The sequence below is a fragment of the Gorilla gorilla genome, chromosome 19 (assembly GCF_029281585.2).
Source record: "Gorilla gorilla gorilla isolate KB3781 chromosome 19, NHGRI_mGorGor1-v2.1_pri, whole genome shotgun sequence".
NCBI classification, from domain to species: domain Eukaryota; kingdom Metazoa; phylum Chordata; class Mammalia; order Primates; family Hominidae; genus Gorilla; species Gorilla gorilla.
The window spans coordinates 84,089,390-84,103,816 of record NC_073243.2 but is presented as its reverse complement, the minus strand read 5'-3'; positions in this window follow the sequence as shown (position 1 = coordinate 84,103,816).

Here is a 14,427-nt window from a genome sequence, read left to right as displayed (position 1 = left end):
GGCTGCAAAAGGTCAGGCTGTAGTTACATTTTCATGCAGTCCTTTTATTATTACACACCCATGTAGTGTGTGTGTGTGTTTGCATAGTTTATTTTTGGTTCATCCTTAACTTCAGGTTGCAACACTATGAGTGTCTCAGCTTAATGGCAGGGGTGGGGGTGTTCTCGTCTTAGTCTCCTAATTTTAGGCAGGTTTAGGATCCTTAGCTCTTTCTCTCACACCACAGAAAGTCTTGAAATTTCAGCACACATTCCATAGAACAGCAAATGCTCTCAGGGGAATGCTCTTCTTTTTTCTCAATTTGACTTTTTTAAAAGTTATTATTTTAGAATCAATGGGTACATGCGTAGCTTTGTTACATAGGTATATTGCTTAATGCTAGGGTTTGGGCTTCTGTGGAACCAATTACCAGAACAGTAAACATAGTACACATTGGGTCTTTTTTCCACTTTTCCCTTTTCCCCTCTGCCCCCATTTTGGAGTCCCTGGTGTCTATAGTTTGCATCTTTATGTCCTTATGCTCCCATTGTTTAACTCCCACTTGTTAATGAGAACATGCAGTTTTTGACTTTCTGTTTTGGAGGCACTTCACTTAGGATAGTGGCCTTAAGTCCTATTCATGTTGCTGAAAATCACATGATTTTTTAATCCTTTTGTGTCTGAGTAGTATTCCATGGTGTATATATAAGTGTGTGTGTGTGTGTATATATATGTGTGTGTGTATATATATACATATATATATATACACATATCTCCTTCATTGCTGGAAACTCAGGTTGATCTCACGACTTTTCTATTGTGAATAGTGCTGTGATAAACATACAAAATGTAGGTGCCTTTTGAGAAAATTTATTTTGGGAAGGTAGATACTCAGTAGTAGGATTGTTGGATCAAATGATAGTTCAGTTTTTATTTCTTGAGAAATCTCCATGGTGTTTTCCACAGGGGCTGAACTAATTTACATTCCCATCAATAATGTATAAGCATTCCCCTTTCTCCCAATCCTTGCCAACATGTTATTTTTTGACTGAATAGTGCCCATACTGACTGGTGTGAGATGGTATCCCACTGTGGTTTTAATTTGCATTTTTCTGATGATTAGTGATATTGAGCATTTTTTTTTTCATGTTTGTTGGCCACTTGTATGTCTTCTTTTGAGAAATATCTGTTCATATCCTTGGCTCACTTTTTAATGGCTTTGTTTTTTTTCTTGTTGATTTGTTTAAGTTCCTTATAGATTCTGGATATTATTTCTTTGTTGGGTACATAGTATGCAGCTATTTTCTTTCATTCTGTAGGTTGTCTGCTCAGTTGATTGTGTCTATGCTTTGCAGAAGTTCTTTAGGTTTTAGTTTTATTCATTCCCATTTGTTGATTTTTCTTTCTGTTGCATTTATCTCTGAGGTCTTAATCATACATTTTTGCCTAGGCCAATATCCAAAAAAGTTTTTCCTAGGTTTTCTTTTAGAATTTTTATAACTTAAAGTCTTCCATTTCAATCTTTAATCCATCTTGAGTTAATTTTTAAATGTGATGAGACATTGAGGTTCCAGTTTTATTCTTCTACATATGACTTGCCAGTTTTCCCAACATCATTTATTGAATAGTTTTCTTTCCCCATTGTTTATTTTTGTTCACTTTGTCAAAGATCAGTTGGTTGTAGGCGTGTGCCTTTATTTCTGGGTTCTCTATTCTGTCCCATTGATCTATGTGTCTGTATTTGTACCCGTACCATGGTGTTTCGGTTACTATAACTTTGTAGTATAAAGTTAGGTAATATGATGCCAACAGATTTTTTTTTGCCTAGTATTGCTTTGGCTACTTGGACTCTTTTTTTTTTTTGGCTCTTTATGAATTGTAGAATTGGTTTTTCTAATTATGTGAAAAACAACTTGGTAATTTGATAGGAATTACATTGAATCTCTAGGTTGCTTTAGGCAATATGGTCATTGTAACAATATTGATTTTTCTAATCCATGAGCATGGAATGTTTTTGCATTTGTTTGTGCTGTTTATAATTTCTTTCAGCAGTGTTTTGTAGTTATCCTTGTAGAAGTCTTTCACCTCCTTGGTTAAGCATATTCCTAGCTTTTTTTTCTTTTTTCTTTTTTTTTTTTTTTTTTTGCTATTGTAAATGGGATTGCAGTCTTGATTGCCTCTCAGTCTGAATGCTGTTGATGTATAGAAATGCTACTGATTTTTGTAGATTGATTTAATATCCTGCAGCTTTGCTGAAGACATTTATTATTTCTAGGAGTCTTTGGGATGAATCCTTAGGGTTTTCTAGATAGAATCATATTGTCAGTGGAAAAAGATAAATTGACTTCCTCTTATCCTATTTGGATACATTTTATTTCTTTCTCTTGCCTGATTTATCTGGCTAGGCCTTCCAGTATTAGGTTGAGTAGGAGTGGTGAGAGTGGACATCCTTATCTGGTTTTAGTTGTTAGAGGGAATGCTACCAGCTCTTTCCCTTTCAGTATGATATTGGCTGTGGGTTTGTTACAAATAGCTCTATTATTTTGAGGTGTGTTTCTTTGATGCCTAGTTTGTTCAAGTTTTTAAATCATGAATGGATGTTGGATGTTTTTGAATAATTTTTCTGCATGTATTGAAATGATTATATGGTTTTTGTTTTTACTTTTGCTTATGTGGTGAATGCATTTATTGATTTTTGTATGCTGAACCATTTTTACACTGCAGGCCAATATTTCTGATGAACATAGGTGAAGAAACTCTCGATCTAACTTTTTTTTTATTTATAGGTTCTTACTATATTTTCAGTTCTTCAAGACATTAAAGAATATTTTTCAAAATATCTTCCAGCCTTTTTGTCTTCGTTAAGAGAGCTGATCCAGATTCCTAATAAATGTTATAAACATAAAGTCAACACTTTAATGAAATTACATTAAGAAAAAACTAAGCTATTAAAATTACAACATTTTGGAAAAACTCTGATTTTTTAACAAAATGTAAAACGTTACTTTGAAATACTCTATGTACTAAAATTACATATCTATGTGTGCATATATGGAAAACAAACATTTGAAAAAAATCAATGACTTATTTACCTCATTGTATTTACACTCTACCTAGTGTTTACACAGAGGTAACATCAAATTACAGGTATAGTATAAATTTTATAAATATTACCTGTAGAAATAAAAACAGGACAGAGCACAGTTGCTAACACCCATAATTCTAGCACTTTGAAAGGCCCAGGCATGTCAATCTCTTGAGTCCAGGAGTTCAAGATCAGCCTGGGCAACATGTGAGACCACATCTCTAGAAAAAAATACAAAAATTACCAGATATGGTGGCACTTTCCTGTAGCCCCAGCTACTCCAAAGGGTAAGGTGGGAAAATCATCTGGGCCCAAGATATCGAGGGTAGTGAGCCATGATCTTGCTCCTGCACTCCAGCCTGGGTTACAGAGTGAGATCCTGTCTCAAAAAAATAAAGAAATAAAATAAAAACAGTTTCTTATGCTAACTCTAGTGCTTTTATAATATTAAGGACAGCTATGTACTGTATATGGCTCTCTTAAGCCTCCTTGTAAATCATCTTACAGTTTTATGCTTACGACAATTAAAATTTATTGAGAGATTTTTTTGGTGATGATTCAGTGGAACTAATTTTAAATCAAAATATTTTTAGAACCCCTTTTCACAAACAATAAATTTTATCTCTAGTAAAATAAAATAAAAAAAACACTTTCTTATTAAGTGTACCAATATTACTTTCTTGCTTAATCATGTTGATAGGAGAAAAAATTATAAATAATGATTAGAGGAAGTTATCTTTCTTGAGAAGTGGTCCCGGCAAGTCTTAGAACTTTCCTTTTGTAAATGTATTGACTTCTCACATCAAGACTTTGAAACAGGCACTAGAACACTGAGCAGTAGACAAGAGCATCTGTTTTGAATCCAGAGATTTTAATTCAAATGTTCCTCAATGTCCTTCTGCCTGTGTAAATTCAGGTGAGTTAATTAAGTCATTGGCAACTATCAAATACAAGCAGTAATATATAAATCTCATGTGATTGTACTTAGGGTCACATGAATTGATTTCTAACTCTTTCAGTGCCTGAATGATGTCTGACACATAATAAGCTCTTCAGAGATACTAAAGATGATGAAATTGAGGCACTGAAGCTTAACTAGGTTTCTTATGTCACGAAGATATTAAGCCCTACAGAAAGAAGATGTTGTACTCTAAACAGGAAATATGAAGAGAATTTCATTAAATAAAAGCAAGTCATGTAAGTATAGGCAGAGTTTAAGAAAACCATGCAAGAATAAAGCAATATCCCTTAGCATATAACAGCATGTGACCCATAGGCATGGAGGATAAATAGCAGAAATACAGTACTGCTGTCTCACTCTTACTCTATGATTACTTATTCTCTAGGAAGCTGACTCAATTTTTACATTATCACTTTGTTGAGGCTTCTTCTGTGTTCTCCTTCAAATATACTCTCCCTATATGTGCTACTATAATTTTAATGTAGCATGCATTTTACAACTTTTTGTTATTGGTGGTAGAAAATTTGTCTTGTGTTTATCGCTACATCCCCAGAGATTAGCGCAGATTCATACACAAAATATAAACTAAATAATTTGTAGGAACGAATAATCAGTGATGAACCTAGATTTCCCCACTGTAGTTTTTCATGTGGATAGACTAACTTATATAACAGTATGCTGAAATAATTGAGGTAGGAAAAGTTAACATGATACAACACAAACACTGACCATTATATGTTAATGGCTAATATACCAAATAGGATGTTTATTTCCACTATTCAGAATTCTAAAAAAGTGAGCAATTAAATTTAATATTTAATTGCATCATTTAATAAACAGCTATATTGCAAGTGAAATTACCACATTATTTATTTATACTACAATATTTCATATCCAAGTTTTGTGAAGCAGGCAGTTTTCTAGACCCTTTAAAGAAATACATTTATACTGGATAAATAGAGCCTTTGGAAAAGATGATATCACTCAGCTGAAACAACTCTGCCTTAATAAATTTAGTGGTGCCTGATTCTTTCAGAACTGTTTGTTTTTCTTTTTGTCAGCAAGTGCTGATCTTATTTGAACAGGTGGAAGAATGAAAGACAAAGTGAATGTGTCTCATAGAAAATATTTTGAACACATTATCTAAACTTTACCAGGATTGTTAGTGCTAATTTATAGCATCCGTATGTAAAGAATGTCTGTCTTAAATTTTCTTTGTAAAATAAACTGTCAGAGTTTTTCTTCTTGGTAGTTTACCAAATTTTGAAAAAAAAGTGGTGATTTTTATTACTTTCTTTACTTCCCTTAATGACTAGCACCATATTGTTTTAAATTAGATGTAATATAAGCAATATTCCCATCACTGAATTTTAAGAGTAAGGGACATTGAGGACTGTTTTAGTTGTCCAGCAGACTGATAGTTTCCCTCTATCTGCAGTTTTCATAAAAAGACTGTAATGGTGACTAACTTGAAGAATAACTGATAAGAAAAGGATATGTGTATAAGCAGATGTAGCACTGGAACACTACATTTTCCAGTAAATGCCACTGAATATTAGTCAGAATAGAAATAAGTATGTGTGTGAATTGTTTGCCTGTGTCCCCACCCAAATCTCATCTCGAATTGTAGCTCCCAGAATTCCCACGTGTCATGGGAGGGACCCAACGGAAGATAACTGAATCATGGGGGCAGTTTCCCCCATACTGTCCTCATGGTAGTGAATAAGTCTCACCAGATCTGATGGTTTTGTAAAGGGGCATTTCCCTGCACAAGCTTCCTCTTGCCTGCTGCCATGTAAGATGTGACTTTGCTCCTCCTTTGCCTTCTGCCTTGATTGTGAGGACCCCTCAGCCACGTGGAACTGTGAGTTCATCAAACCTCTTTTTCTTTATAAGTTACCCAGTCTCGGGTATGTCTTTAATGTCAGTGTAAGAGCAGGCTAATGCAGTGTGTATCTATATGTGTTTGTATGTGTGTGTATATATCTCTATGTACTCAGCATAAATATGTTGGTTTAACATTTTATATACATAAGTAAAGTAGTACTTATTAGTGAAAATAATGCAAGTTAACTGAGAATGAAAATTATTTCATAGGGGTTTCTATAGTTTAAGGAGATTAATAGAAGTGTTATAAAATTTAGAATTTCCTACTTCAAGTCCAATACAACTTTATTAAACCTTGCTGCTTTCTCTAATGTTTATTCCACAGAAAGATGGGTTAAATTAAACGTATTTGGCATTAATCATTTACGCAGTTCCAATTGACACATTTGAAAACCTGCCTCAAGAGATCTGGTTTGTTTTCTAGCCTTGCCACATGAAGATGGCTTGCAAACATCCAAATAGAGTGAACATAATAAAACAAGAGCCTGGCTACTGAATATGGAAATCCATCATTGTCTTTGTGCGAAAGCCAAGATAAGTGCAGTGAGCTTCTTAGGAGCCACAAGTCTTTTGCCCAAGAAGTCCCCAGTATCCTTGACAAACTTAGAGAGCCCTAATGCTTTCATCCAAACTTCTTTCTCCCTCTCCTTCACTGGGTTAGAATTGCATCATGCTCTGAAGACTCACCCAACCTTTTCCTCCAACCTCTTCAATTGTTCTCATAGATGTTTCTTCTAATAAATTTTTGCAGATTTTTGAAATTCTTCCTCAGCAATTGCTTCTTGCAGGATCTGAAGTAACCCATTGTGGGACAATGTTTTTCCTATTTAAGGAGAGATGGACTTGATTAGCCATTAACAGGTAAGATATTACCAGAAAGTTTGGCGTTTTCAATTCTAATATTTAATTCAACAAACTTAAAACATGGCAAGAGATCAAAAGCCTGAGATTTTTTTATGCAATCTTTTTAACTTGCTTATACCACAGAAACGTTTAGATGCTTGATATGTGTGGTGGTTAACACTGAGTGTCAACTTGATTGGACTGAAGGATGCAAAGTATTGTTCCTGGATGTGTCTGTGTGGGTGTTGCCAAAGGAGATTAACATTTGAGTCAGTGGACTGGAAGAGACAGACCCACCCTCTATCCACGTGGTCGCCATCTAATCAGCTGCAAGAGCAGCTAGAATAAAGCAGGCAGAAGAAGCTGGAAGAACCAGACTTGCTGAGTCTTCTGGCCTTCATCTTTCTCACATGCTGGATGCTTCCTGCCCTTGAACATCAGACTCCAATTTCTTCAGCTTTTGGACTCCTGGATTTGCACCAGTGGTTTGCCTTTGCCCATAGACTGCAGGCTGCACTACTGGCTTCCCTACTTTTGAGGTTTTGGGACTCAGACTGGCTTCCTTCCTCCTGAGCTTACAGATGCTCTGTTGTGAGACTTCAAATTGTGATTGTATGAGTCAATACTCCTTAATAAACTCTCTTTCATAGGTACTTCTGTCCTATTAAGCCTGTCCCTCTAGAGAACCCTAATACAATATGTTTTTATATTTCTAATAGAAAATAGAAAAGTATAGCTTAGGAAATCCCAAGTTTGGGGACATCATCACTGGCAATAATTTTCTGTAAAGAAAATAAAACTCATAATCCAGGTTGCTGGGAGAACAGTGACCTGGTATAATCCTGAAAATTGACCATGAATACACTTCATGTATTCTTTTCTTATTGCTGCTGTAACAAATTACCACCTACTTAGTGGCTAAAAAAAATGGCTAGACGTAGTGGTTCATGCTTGAAATCCCAGCACTTTGGGAGGCTAAGGCAGGAGAATCACTTGATCCTGTGAGTTTTAGACCAGCCTTAGGAAACACAGTGAGACCCTGACTCTAGTAAATACTAAAAATAAGCCAGCTGCAGCAGGCAGTTGATGTCAGGGTATCATTTGAATGCAGGCGTTTGAGGCTGCAGCGAGCTGTGATTGTGCTACTATGCTCCAGCCTGGACAACAGAGTGAGACTCTATCTCAAGGAAAAAAAAATCCGCATATTTATTACCTTACTGTTATTGAGGTAAGTAATGATGTAAACATTAGTCTTGTTGGGCTATAATCAAGGTGTGTGCATGGTTGGTTCTTTCTGGAATCTCTGCAGGGGAATCTGTTTCCTTGCCTTTTACACCTTCTGGAAGCTGCTTGCATTCCTGGGCTAGAGACCTCTTCCTCTCATCACTCAACTCAGATTATCCAGGATATTCACCATCCCAAGATCCCCAATTTAATCACATAGGCAAAGTCCTTTTCTATGTAAAGTAACATATTAACTAGTTCTGGGGTTAGGATGTGGAAACCCTTTCTTTTCAACCCTCTTACAAACAGAGAGAGAAACATTGGATGATAGAAACCACTGTCCAGACATAAGAAGCAGTTTATAAGTAACTTTGTTGTTCTGACTCAGAAATCTGGAACTCTCCCATAAAATCCGTTAATTAGTCTGAGGCCATACAAGAAAAAGGGAGTTGCCCTTGATCTTTGAAAAACAATTTTTTATGAAATGAAAGGGCAAGTAAAAGCTGAGGAAAAAAAATTAGCAAGCTCAAAATTAATCTAGACATAATATATTTATATTAATACTATCCTCAATTTGTTCTACCAACTATGTTATAAAATCTTTCTGTTTGTTTTTTTTTCAAATAAGAGGAAAAAAATTTGGTAGCAAGCATGCCTTCTTTTATACTCAAAAGTGAGAGTCCCTGAAGAACTTGCTTTTTCCAAATTATATATGACAAGCATGAATTCATAATGTTTTTCTCACCTATTTTCTTTAATAAAAATATCTCTGTGTGATGTTCAAGGAAAGGTTGCAAATCTTATATAAAGATATTTCTTTTTAACTTATATCATACAAACAAAATAAATTTAGATAAATGAATTGCCTTGAAAATAGTGATAATGAATAAAACAGAACCTATGCCTAAAGAAAAGGACACAGAAATTGTTCAGGTTGACTTTTTGTTGTTGTTGCAGTTATGTTTAGACTGTTATATTTCCCAAGTAAACTTCTTATGAAAGAGAAAAATTCTGAATAGAGCCTAAGTTTGTGTTGTAATTGACAGTAAAGTAAAGAGTAAAAATTACCTTTAGTATATTAAGTAAAATAGAGCCTAAGTTTGTGTTATAATTGACAGTAATGAGTAAAAATTACCTTTAGTATATTAAATAAATGCTCTTCATTTTGAGAAAAATATGTCATATCAGTTGAGGGTTAATTTAAAATGCTGTAGTTTAGTCTGGGAATGTGTTCAGAATACTTTAATTTTTAATTCCAATTTTCTACAAAACATATATATTGTAAATGCGTACATTATTCTTCAACCATAAAATCAAAGCTATGATTATGTTAGTTTCACACCAATCACTGATAATTATAGTGCATGATAAATTTGCAAAAAGCAAGAAAATATTTTACATATATTGTCATTATCAGAAAAATTGGTATATTAGAGTTGTAATGGCTTTTAGATCTCAAAATAGAAATAATACTTATTTAAATTAAATTAACATTACATTTACACACACATATATACATATATATATATATTTAACTATATAATTCCAATACCTACTTATAACACTTTCTCATTAAACCAAGTAAACTGGCCTGGACTAAGGCATTAAAACCATTTTCATATATGTATTTTACTTCTTCCCCCTACTTGTTGTGAATATTTAAAATCGAAGTTGATAGAAGAGAAAAAAAGAGGTATTTATCAATTCAATTGTTAAATATAAATTTATCCTGACTCTATTCTCGACACCAGCTTACTCATATGGGGCAGATATAAAACCAAATAATCTTGATCTTAAATAAGGTTGTAACTTTGAATAAGGTTGTAACTGTAATAAAATCAAAATTATTAACAGTAGTTTATTATGTGGCATAGATAGAAAGATACATTTACGAAGTATAGCAGTAGAGAATAATGAACTCTCTATTGTGACGTGAATTAAGTAGAAAACATATTTCTAAGAAGTTAGCGCCTTATCTAGGCTTCAAAGATGAAGATGAGTTTTCAAAGAAAGTAGAGGTCAAGATTGGGGGGGTTATTAATGAGAATAAAATTGTTATAGGCAAAGAAGAGAATATGAAACAGTAAGAATTTTGAAATCACATGGTATATTCAAGAAAGCCCAGAAGTCCTGTGATATTTGTGAAAAAGTGTGAGGCAATCTATGGATATAACTGAGAATAGAGAAGAATATGGGATGCAATAAAAAAAAACCTCGCATGTTGTATTAGAGTCTATAGATTTTAGTTTGTATGAAATGGGGATAAATTAAAAGGCAGGAGAGAAAAATTAAACTCTTTTTAATCATGTTAGCATTCAATTGGGAAGAAGTTTGAGAGGGCCTGGCCTAGAGCAATGGTAGACTAGTAAGAATGGTATTATTTTGAGTGATAATAGAAATAAAAGGCAAAGAGCTGAGGCAGACTAAATACTAAAATGTAGAAGTGCTAAGACTTGGCAACTATCTATGGAAGGAAAGGAAAAATGTTTATATAATTCTGACTTAGACAATTCTGTAAGGTGGGCTCCTAAGTTGACATTGACAAATGTATTAACAAATAAAAGATAATGGGGGATGCAGGAATATCCCTATCAGACTTTCTAGGTTTGAGGTGATTGTGTTAGCTTAAATAGAGTTATCAGGAAGGAGTTGGATGTAGCTGATTAGAATTTCATCTAGGCACATGTTGTAGAATTGAGAGTTTCTACAGCAGAAACATGATTAAAAATTTTACTATATAGTCTTGGAAGAAGAAGAGGAACACTAGTCTTGAATAGTGAGGTGAAACACATTAGAATAGAAAGCGTACAGGGAATATTCCTATGGTTTGCCAAAACAACATTTATTGAATTGATGCTGGGGCAAAATTAAATTACAGCCTGTTAAAAACTAAATTGCAGATAAGAAAATGGAGACATGTGAAGTATAAAAAGTCTTCTAAAAATGAAAACCCAAGGGACAAAGAAGTATTTTAGTGGGTGTTGTGCTAGAAAGGGAGAATTTTTGCATGGGGTACAGATATGAACATTTTAGTAAACTCAATAGAAAAACAGTACAATAAAGGCTGTTAAGATATGAGAAATATGAAGGGAGACGGATGGAGCAATTGCCCAGATTAGATAAATGAGGATTTGCTTTCTATCGAGAGAAGAAGAAATAGGGCAAAGTTGTGTAGAAAGAAGTGAACTTAAGCATGATGGAGAGCTGCTGGCGATTGGAGGGCTTTGTAGTAAAGTGAAATTTCATTTTGGTATTTGAGAATGGTAAACTATTTGAAGATTTTTAAGATAATATTGCATCTCTTTTGAAGGAAATGGAATAAGGAGCTGAAAACACTTGTGAACTCCAGAAATCTGAGACAGGTATCAGTTAATTCAGAAAGTTTATTTTTCCAAGGATGAGGATACATGCCTGTGAAACAGCCTCAGGCATTTCTGAAGACATGTGCCCAAGGTTTTCAGAGCACAGTTTGATTTTATACATTTTAGAGAGACATGAGACATCAATCAACATATGTAAGATGAACATTGGTTGGGTCTGGAAAGGTGGGACAACTCAAAGCAGAGGTAAGAAGACTTGAAGGGAAAGGGGTCTTCCAGGACATAGGTAGATAGGAGACAAGTGGTTACATTCTCTTGAATTTCTGATTAGTTTCTCCAAAAGAGGCAATCAGATATGCATTTATCTCAGTGGGCAGAGGGGTGATTTTGAATAGAATGGGATGCAGGTTGGCCCTAAACAGTTGCTAGCTTGACTGTTCCCTTTAGCTTAGTGATTTGGGGGTCATGATATTTATTTTTCTTTCACATTTCCCCACTTTTTGTTTTAAAAAATATTTTGGAGAAAGCATTTTAGAAGAAAACGAGTCTCTGGTCTCAGGTTTTGTCTGATCTTTCATGTTTAGGATGGTTTATTCCTAGATGGGTAGGTCCCCTATTATTAACAAAGCTCATTTTTAGCGGGTTGTGCATTCTCATGTCCTATGAAGAGAAAATAGAAGGAGGAAGGGAGAAAAACAACAACAAACAAAAGAACAATCCTGGAAAATGCATATAGACCACATAACTCTGAAGTTCATACATTAGTAGGCAGGTATGAAAGTGGCTTATGTATATAAATAGGTTGCTGTTATTTTCTTCTGAAATTTAAATTGTTTAGCTTCAGTTAGCTTTATGAAAACATACCTTAGTTTTTGGTGACTCCAAATTAGAAAAAATGAAAAAAACATCGATACATCATTTTGCAGACTTGTAGCTTAGAAAAATTAGAATTTTGTCCAAACTGTAGAAAATAATACAAATGGAGAAACATTAGGCAAGACTAGAATCTAACAACAGATATACTACAGTTTTTGAAACATTTTTTTTCCTCTTCAATTTCCCATTTTTACTAAAGATAAATCATGACAGGGCTGATTTTCTTTGTTATACTTGGACTAATTATTTGTATACAGTGCAGCAAGAATAATTATTTTTACATAAGCTTTCAAATTGGCTTTGATGGAACTTTGTTCCATACTAGGAATCTCACATAAGGCTTTTTTTTTTTTTTTGAGATAGAATCTCGCTCTGTCCCCCAGGCTGGAGGACAGTGGCGTGATCTTGGCTGACTGCAAGCTCTGCCTCCCAGGCCGTTTTCCTGCCTCAGCCTCCCGAGTAGCTGGGACTACAGGCACCTGCCACCTCGCCTGGCTAAATTTTTGTTTTTTTTGTTATGTTTTGTTTTTAGTAGAGAAGGGGTTTCACCATGTTAGCCAGGATGTTCTCGATCTTCTGACCTCGTGATCTGCCCTTCTCAGCCTCCCAAAGTACTGGGATTACAGGCTTGAGCCACTGTGCCTGGCCCAGATAAGGCTTTTTTAAAGCTGAGCTAAGCCATGGATTTGTGCCATCAAATAGCTCTGTATTGGGTGAATTTCCTCTACTCTTGAGGTCCCGAGATAAACCTGGGGCTTCTGAGCCTTTCAGAAAGTGACATTTTTCACTTAACACAGGTCAGAAATCTGGTACAGAGACTGTGTACGCAGAATATGAGGCCAGTTTTTACAAGGGCTTTATTGGCATCATAAGGAAAGAACACCATTCCAGTCAAAACCTTGGTAAAATGACCAGGTTCAAATGACCAGGTTCAAATGTGCCTGTTACATATGCAAACAGATTCTTATTGCATTCATGCAAATAACTATATTGCCATAAGTTAAGAATATTCACAAATAGCTTCCAAATTCTAGAGAAATTAGGTAGAGAGAAACAAATATGTTCCAAATTTTGTTCAGAGGAGTATAGCAAATTATTAAAAGCTGTTAATAGCTCGAAAGAAAAGTTTTCTTGCCTCTGAAAATAACAAAACAAAGGATCAGCAATGTTTTAAGCAAAAAGTCAAAAAGATTACCTTATTCTTCTATTAGTTCAGTTGATGCAGTCAATTCCTGTTCTGCTTGATACTCATGAACATTTTAGCTCTCTATGAGAGCTAAAGTAAAATGCTAGGATGAGTGTTATTATTTTATTTTGTAAACTCTACATTATGTCTTGATTAATCAAATATGTACAAATGCCATTTCTACATATTTTTTCAAGGTTTTACTATAATTTCTATACATATCCTACTTTTTTATCTGTTCAAATACTCTTTATCTTACCTTTAACTTTAATATTGCCTCTATATTTATTTCCATAGTAAGGTAGATACAAATATTTACATGCTGTTAGATTCTTGGGGAAGTTATTTTGTAATAGGTTTAATGTTAATCAATTCACATGTATCAGATATGCCTATGCAATTGCTATAATCATATTTTGCCTCATATTTTCCCGGAGAGGACATTCACTTCCTTCATTGCCATTTTGTAGATTAGCAAATTTAAAGAATAATGTAATTTCATGTATTAAGTGTTTGGAGAATAATTTATTATGTAGAGTACTGGTAATAAGGACATTTTGTTTCCTGCAGCTGGGTCATGTAATTACATTGTAATTACATGGCTGCCTTACGTGTTACAACCAAATATCTAATTTCTTCTATTTTTCACAGCTTCTATTTTCTATCCAATATTTTGATAACAATCTAATTCTCAAAATTACCTCATAACATGGTGACAAAGTTTAAAAAAATGCTGAAAAATAATATATATTTAAACAAAGGTCTAGGTCTATTTGCTGAACAATTTTGCCAATTAAATTGATTATTTTATCACTCTCCATTGGAAAAAAATTATTCCCAGTTACTTCTTCCCCCTTCCCTTCATGCACACACACTGACAAAATGCTACAACCAATTTGACATTCACTTTGAGAGGTTTTGTCTACAAGCCCACTCCTAGTTCCAATTACATTAGACCTTCTGTATCCTTGGGTTCTACATCAGTGGGTTCATCAACCAACTTCAAATAAAAATATTAAAAATATAATAATTTCACAAAATTCCAAAAAGCAAAACTTGAATTTGT